The sequence below is a fragment of the Rutidosis leptorrhynchoides genome, chromosome 6 (assembly GCF_046630445.1).
Source record: "Rutidosis leptorrhynchoides isolate AG116_Rl617_1_P2 chromosome 6, CSIRO_AGI_Rlap_v1, whole genome shotgun sequence".
NCBI classification, from domain to species: Eukaryota; Viridiplantae; Streptophyta; class Magnoliopsida; order Asterales; family Asteraceae; genus Rutidosis; species Rutidosis leptorrhynchoides.
The window spans coordinates 85640923-85650147 of record NC_092338.1 but is presented as its reverse complement, the minus strand read 5'-3'; positions in this window follow the sequence as shown (position 1 = coordinate 85650147).

Here is a 9225-nt window from a genome sequence, read left to right as displayed (position 1 = left end):
GGTCTATTGTTACGATTTGATATATATAGGTTAAACCTATAACTCACCAACATTTTTGTTGACGTTTAAAGCATGTTTATTCTCAGGTGAATATTAAGAGCTTCCGCTGTTGCATACTAAAATAAGGACAAGATTTGGAGTCCATGTTTGTATGATATTGTGTAAAAACTGCATTCAAGAAACTGATTTCGATGTAACATATTTGTATTGTAAACCATTATGTAATGGTCGTGTGTAAACAGGATATTTTAGATTATCATTATTTGATAATCTACGTAAAGCTTTTTAAACCTTTATTTATGAAATAAAGGTTATGGTTTGTTTTAAAAATGAATGCAGTCTTTGAAAAACGTCTCATATAGAGGTCAAAACCTCGCAACGAAATCAATTAATATGGAACGTTTTTAATCAATAAGAACGGGACATTTCAACTATAGTGTAACAGAGTGCGATGTTGCACTACTCGTTGTTCGAGGCCAAAAGTACGTATGTGATTGGTGAAGCATGACCTTCGGGGTCCGCTAACTTCATCATAGTATTTTTGATTGGTGGAGCATGACCTTCGGGGTCCGCTGACTTCATCCGGTGTTGAGTGATCTATTGGTTGTTTTATACACCGATGGTAGGATCGTGAGGACCATGTTGTGTGATTAGTAATTGCGATAGCCGTGTTTCGCTCACGTGTTGTTACGGGTGTGACAATAGTCGATTTTGGACACCTTGGGATTAGCGTTGCCATAGTCGTTTTGGGCGCTTTTGGTTTTAGTCGTTGCTTATGATGTTAGGATAGTGGCGTATTGGTTGTATTGCGCACTACAAAGGATGTTTAGTGGTAAGAGTAATCCGTGAGGATTCATGTGGTTCGATCTTCAACGTTCTGATTGTTGACTTTAGGTTGAGACTTGGTCACTTTTAGCGTTGTCCGTGGTAAAGGTACGCTAAGGAATTTATATCTCGGTACGAGGTTGGTTGAGTTTTTCCCGATATGGGAAATTGAGCAGGTTTTAGTGCTCGGATTGTGGTTTAGATAAATCACGGTTGACGATTTTAGTTGTTAAAAGTGATCCATTGGGAAGAATTGTCTAGGGAAGTTCGTATTGGGACTTGAGTGAGGATCGTTGAGTAGGTACGGATTGGTTAAGTGGAGAAAATCACGAGGACGTGATCGAGTTTAAGTGGGGGAGAGTTGTAAGACCCAAATATTTATTGTACATAATGTATTTATGGTGTACGATGCGTGTATGAAGTTTACGTGTTGCTTGCTCGAACGCCGAAGGAAACTGGACGTTGTCTGAAGTGACAAGGTGTGTACGTATCCTTTCAACCCCAAATAAAGTTTGTGTTGATGTTCCAAAGCCTTACCATTGGAAATGAAATCTTATCACGTTTTCAACGATATTTGATTCATCGAAAACGGAGCTACGGTCAAAAAGTTATGGCCAAAACAAGAAACTGAAAACTGACCTGAAGGTTGGAGCGGCGCTCCACCTTTCGGCGCGGCGCGCCGAACCCGTCTGATGCAATTTTCAGCCTTTTTAAAAGGTCTAAATGAGGGGTACTTTGGTCTTTTCACTTGGGGTCAGTTTGGGGTCATCAAAACTGATCCATTGATCAGTTTGGATCACATCTCACTCATCAAACACTCCCATCCTCAAACCCTAGAGAGAGATTGAGTTCTAGTGAGAGAGAACTCCATTTGGAGAAGAAGGAGGTTGTTTAGGGTCAAACCTCAAGCATTAAAGTTGTTCTACTCGTCAACGGCATCATTTTGGCGGTATTGGTAAGTTCTAACTCCAATTTCATTGTTGATTTTGCTATTCAAAGTTAGGGTTTGAACTTGATTTGTTGATAAACCCATTTAGACTCATGAAGTGGGTTTAGTGATGCTAGTAATCGGGTTTATTGTTAGTGTTGGTGGATTTTGGGTTGGTGAACAAATTGGCCTTGATTAGGACTTGTAATTGGGTTTAATCACTAGGTTTAGTGATTATGGAAATGTTGGAACACTTTTAGGTGTGTTGGTTGACTAATTTTGACTTTGGATCAAAATTAGGGTTTGGTGATGATTATGACCCAATTGTCGAATTAATAAGGTTTATAAACTTAAAATGGATTAGGTTGAAGCATAGAACCGAGTTAAATATGTTTTGGTGTCAAAACTTGCTAATGGCGTGATATTGACTTCTTATGGGTTAAATTAGGGTTTAAGTGTCATTTTGGGCAAGATAGGTATTTAACACCTATGATGGGGTTTAATTGGCGTATTAAGACCATTCTCACTTGTGTTAGTGATTATTGGTTAATTTTGGGCGCGGTTTGTACTTGGAAGTGCATTTGGGTCAAATTTGTACTAAGTGTCAAATTGGGCTGGTTTGTAAATCCAATCTAAGTGTGTTGTTGAATTTGTGATAATGGAATAGGTACTTTCCATTGACGAGTTGCAGATTATTCGGTAGCATTCTTCAAGGCGACAAGGTGAGTGGTAATATCCTATATGCATATGTATGTGTAGGATGGGTGCGGGTCGGGAGAAGGGGTTCTCGCTTGTAGAGCTCGTTTCTCGTATAGGTGGAATAATTATATGTGTAGGTATATAATATATCTATTTGTGGTAGCGTGAAATGTGTAGTGTCGAGGTGTTAAGACACCACGTTTCATGTGACGAGTGATGTGTCGAGGTGTTAAGACGCCACTCGGAGTGAAGCATCGAGGTGTTAAGATGCCACTCTAAGTAATTGACGGGTGAAGCATCGAGGTATTAAGATGCCACTCGGGGTGAAGCATCGAGGTGTTAAGGTGCCACCTAGGGGTGTAGTGTCGAGGTGTTAAGACACCACTCCGTAAAATAATGAGTGAAGCATCGAGGTGTTAAGATGCCACTCGGGGTGAAGTACCGAGGTGTTAAGGTGCCACCCTAGGGTTTAGTGATACGAGGTGTTAAGTATACTAAAGAATGTTATGAACATCGATGACTTGTTTCGCGAAGTCATTCCCTTGCAAAGATTTGGTTAACCATGGTTATTGTGATGTAAGCGTAAGCAATTATGCTATTCGAGATATTTAAATATATATATATTGTATACGTATAATGTTGTTTATATTAATGAATTGTTGTGATGTAGCTAACCCTCCGGGTGTGGCTTATTGGTGTTGTTCACATCGTCGTTGGTGAACTCACTTTATTTATTGTTAGCTTGTTGCTTAGTGATGTTACGGTATGCTTAGACTAGCTTGCCTTTATGCTTGGATGCTTCGGTTTGCGGTATTTGATATTTGTGTGGCGTGTCCATTTTATACATATATATGTATGTAGTATGTTATCATTCACTAAGCGTTAGCTTACCCTCTCGTTGTTGACTTTTTTTATAGATTGCATGGATGCGGAGGCTCGGGTAAGCGGGGACTAGTGGACTCGCGTAGTTGCTTTAGAAGGCTTGCTTTTGGATTGATTAGGATTGGGTAGCGTATCCCCAATCGCCATGCTCGACCTTTATTTTGTATTACAAATCATGTGGTTGAAAACTTGTATTTTCGTACGAAAGTCGTAAAACTGCTTATGTGGGCCCGGTCTTCGTAAAACTAATTTTATTAATGGAACGTGTTAGTTCTACATATATTAATGTATGGTTAAAAGCATTTTGTCTAAATACGTCGGGAAGTGGTCAAACATTTTCGCATTTCATGACTTTTTGGACAGGCCACTTTGGCGCGCCGCGCGGCCATATGGCGCGCCGCGCCATGTGCTGTACCAGCAAAAAAAAAAAATTCTGCGTTATTGGTTGGTTAACGGGTTGGGTTGTTACACAATACATCCCGGAGCGGGAAAGATGTACAAAGATCTCAAGAAACACTTTTGGTGGCCGGGTATGAAAGCCAATATTGCTAGATACGTAAGAGAATGTTTGACATGTTCTAAGGTCAAAGCTGAACATCAGAACCATCAGGTCTACTTCAACAACCCAAAATCCCAGAATGGAAATGGGAAAACATTACCATGGATTTCATTACTAAATTGTCAAGGACTGCAAGTGGTTATGATACTATTTGGGTAATAGTCGATCGTCTCACCAAGTCAGCACACTTTCTGCCAATGAGAGAAGATGATAAAATGGAAAAATTGGCACGTTTATACTTGAAGGAAGTTGTCTCCAGACATGGAATACCAGTCTCTATTATCTCTGATAGGGATGACAGATTTGTTTCAAGATTCTAGCAGACATTACAGCAAGCATTGAGAACTCGTCTAGAAATGAGTACTGTCTATCATCCACAAACTGATGGCCAAAGTGAAAGGATGATACAGACCCTTGAAGATATACTACGAGCATGTGTTATTGATTTCGTAAACAGTTGGGATCGACATCTACCGTTAGCAGAATTTTCCTACAACAACAGTTACCATTCGAGTATTGAGATGGCGCCGTTTGAAGCACTTTATGATAGAAAGTGCAGGTCTCCGATCTGTTGGAGTGAAGTCGGAGATAGACAAATTATGGGTCCGGAGATAATACAAGAAACTACAAAGAGAAAATCATTCAAATTCAACAACGGTTAAAAACCGCTCAAAGTCGACAAAAGAGCTACGCGGATATTAAAAGAAAAGATATAGAATTTGAGATTGGAGAGATGGTCATGCTTAAGGTTTCACCTTGGAAAGGCGTTGTTCGATTTGGTAAACGGGGAAAACTAAATCCAAGGTACATTGGACCATTCAAAATTATAGATCGTGTCAGACCAGTAGCTTACCGACTTGACTTACCGCAACAACTCACCGGGGTACATAATACCTTTCATGTCTCGAATCTGAAGAAATGTTTTGCTAAAGAAGATCTCACTATTCCATTAGACGAAATCCAAATCAATGAAAAACTTCAATTCATCGAAGAACCCGTCGAAATAATGGATCGTAAGGTTAAAAGACTTAAGCAAAATAAAATACCGATTGTTAAGGTTCGATGGAATGCTCGTAGAGGAACCGGGTTCACCTTGGAGTGTAAAGATCAGATGAAGCTGAAATACCCGCACTTATTTCCTGAAGATGCGTCAACACCTCCAACAGCTAGAAATTTCGGGACGAAATTTATTTAACGGGTAGGTACTGTAGTGACCCAAACTTTTCCATGATTATATATATTAAATGAAAACTATATTTGCATGATTAAATGTATCCAACATGTTAAGCAATCAAACTTGTTAAGACTTGATTATTTGAAATGAGTTTCATGTAGACAATTGACCACCCGAGTTGACCGGCGATTCACGGACGTTAAAACTTGTAAAAACTATATGATGATATATATATATGAATATATATATATATATATATATATATATATATATATATATATATATATATATATATATATATATATATATATATATATATGTAAAATATATATATATATATATATGTAAAATATATATATATATATATATATATATATATATATATATATATGTAAAATATATATATATATATATATATATATATATAGTTAACATGATATTATTATAAGTAAGTATCTCACTAGGTATATTAACAATGATTTATATACATAAAAAAATGAGATTACTAAGTTAAGAAACTCGAAACGATATATATAACGATTATCATTATAACAACGCCTTACTAAATACATATGTATCATATTAAGGTATTTTTACACTATATTTAACATGATAAAATGATAATTATATATATCATTATGTATGTTAACAATGAACTACATATGTAAAACAAGACTAATAACTTAAGAATTTCGAAACGAGGCATATATGTAACGATTATCGTTGTAACGACATTTTAATGTATATATATCATATTAAGATATATTCATACATCATAATATCATGATAATGTAATAATTTAACATCTCATTAGATATAATAAACAATGGGTTAACTACATTAAATGAGATCGTTAACTTAAAGGTTTCAAAACAACACTTACATGTAACGACTAACGATGACTTAACGACTCAGTTAAAATGTATATACATGTAATATTTTAAGATGTATTCATACACTTTTGAAAGACTTCAAGACACATATCAAAGTACTTCTACTTATCAAAAATGCTTACAATTGCATTCTCATTCATTTTCATCAACAATTCTACTCGTATACACCCATATTCGTACTAGTACAATACACAGCTTCTAGATGTATTTACTATTGGTATATACACTCCAATGATCAGCTCTTAGCAGCCCTTGTGAGTCACCAAGACATGTGGGAACCATCATTTGACAACTAACATGACTTATGAGCATGAAAACAAAAACTAGTAACCTTATATTGACTAAGCATTATGCATTTTTTTCAAACAACACACTCATCACATTTCTTTGATTTTCTAATCCAAATTCTCTCCACCTTAACTCTCTCTAAGTTTAAGAAAATCTATACTTCAGTAATATTGATCATCTAAGTCAATCTAGCTTCAATTACAATCAAGAAACATCATCATTCAAGAACACTTCATAAATACTTTTAAGTTTACTAGCTTACTTCCAATCTTGCAAATCCATTTCAAGTGATCATCCAATCTCAAGAAATCTTTCTTATTTACAGTAAGATATCTTTATAATTCAAGGTAATACTCATATTCAAACTTCGATTCAATTTCTATAACTATAACAATCTTATTTCGAGTGGAAATCTTACTTGAACTTGTTTTCGTGTCATGATTCTACTTCAAGAACTTTCAAGCCATCCAAGAATCCTTTGAAGCTAGATCAATTTTTGTCACTTCCAGTAGATTTACCTACTAAACTTAAGGTAGTAATGATGTTCATAACATCATTCGATTCATATATATATATAACTATCTTATTCGAAGATTTAAACTTGTAATCACTAGAACATAGTTTAGTTGATTCTAAACTTGTTCGTAAACAAAGTTAATCCCTCTAACTTAACTTTTAAAATCAACTAAACACATGTTCTATATCTATATGATATGCTAACTTAATGATTTAAAACCTGGAAACACGATGAACACCGTAAAACCGGACATACGCCGTCGTAGTAAAAACGCGGGCTGTTTTGGGTTTGATAATTAAAAAAACTATGATAAACTTTGATTTAAAAGTTTTTCTTCTGTTCTTATTAACATGAAACTATATCCAAAAATCATGGTTAAACTCAAAGTAGAAGTATGTTTTTCAAAATGGTCATCAAGACGTCATTCTTTCGACTGAAATGACTACCTCTTACAATATTGACTTGTAACCTGTATTTCCGACTATAAACTTATACTTTTTCTATTTAGTTTTATAAATTTCAGTTCATTATGAAACCATAGCTACTTGAATCACTCAAAACGGATTTAAAACGAAGAAGTTATGGGTAAAACAAGATTGGATAATTTTGCTTGTTGTAGCTACGTGAAATTTGTAACAAATCTATACAAACCATAACTTAACTAACTTATATTGTATTATACATGTATTCTAACATATATTATGTGTAGTGACCCAAACTTTTCCATGTTTATATATATTAATTGAGATTATATTTACATGATTAAATGTTTCCAACATGTTAAGCAATCAAACTTGTTAAGACTTGATTAATTAAAATATGTTTCATATAGACAATTGACCACCCAAGTTGACCGGTGATTCACGAACGTTAAAACTTGTAAAAACTATATGATGACATATATATGGATATATATATATATATATTTAACATGATACTATGATAAGTAAACATATCATTAAGTATATTAACAATGAACTACATATGTAAAAACAAGACTACTAACTTAATGATTTTTAAACGAGACATATATGTAACGATTATCGTTGTAAAGACATTTAATGTATATATATCATATTAAGAGATATTCATACATGATAATATCATGATAATATAATAATTTAAAATCTCATTTGATATTATAAACATTGGGTTAACAACATTTAACAAGATCGTTAACCTAAAGGTTTCAAAACAACACTTACATGTAACGACTAACGATGACTTAACGACTCAGTTAAAATGTATATACATGTAGTGTTTTAATATGTATTTATACACTTTTGAAAGACTTCAATACACTTATCAAAATACTTCTACTTAACAAAAATTCTTACAATTACATCCTCGTTCAGTTTCATCAACAATTCTACTCGTATGCACCCGTATTCGTACTCGTACAATACACAGCTTTTAGATGTATGTACTATTGGTATATACACTCCAATGATCAGCTCTTAGCAGCCCATGTGAGTCACCTAATACATGTGGGAACCATCATTTGGCAACTAGCATGAAATATCTCATAAAATTACAAAAATATGAGTAATCATTCATGACTTATTTACATGAAAACAAAATTACATATCCTTTATATCTAATCCATACACCAACGACCAAAAATACCTACACACACTTTCATTCTTCAATTTTCTTCATCTAATTGATCTCTCTCAAGTTCTATCTTCAAGTTCTAAGTGTTCTTCATATATTCTACAAGTTCTAGTTACATAAAATCAAGAATACTTTCAAGTTTGCTAGCTCACTTCCAATCTTGTAAGGTGATCATCCAACCTCAAGAAATCTTTGTTTCTTACAGTATGTTATCATTATAATACAAGGTAATAATCATATTCAAACTTTGGTTCAATTTCTATAACTATAACAATCTTATTTCAAGTGATGATCTTACTTGAACTTGTTTTCGTGTCATGATTCTGCTTCAAGAACTTCGAGCCATCCAAGGATCCGTTGAAGCTAGATCCATTTTTCTCTTTTCCAGTAGGTTTATCCAAGGAACTTAAGGTAGTAATGATGTTCATAACATCATTCGATTCATACATATAAAGATATCTTATTCGAAGGTTTAAACTTGTAATCACTAGAACATAGTTTAGTTAATTCTAAACTTGTTCGCAAACAAAAGTTAATCCTTCTAACTTGACTTTTAAAATCAACTAAACACATGTTCTATATCTATATGATATGCTAACTTAATGATTTAAAACCTGAAAACACGAAAAACACCGTAAAATCGAATTTACGCCGTCGTAGTAACACCGCGGGCTGTTTTGGGTTAGTTAATTAAAAACTATGATAAACTTTGATTTAAAAGTTGTTATTCTGAGAAAATGATTGTTATTATGAAAATGAAACTATATCCAAAAATTATGGTTAAACTCAAAGTGGAAGTATGTTTTCTAAAATGGTCATCTAGACGTCGTTCTTTCGACTAAATTG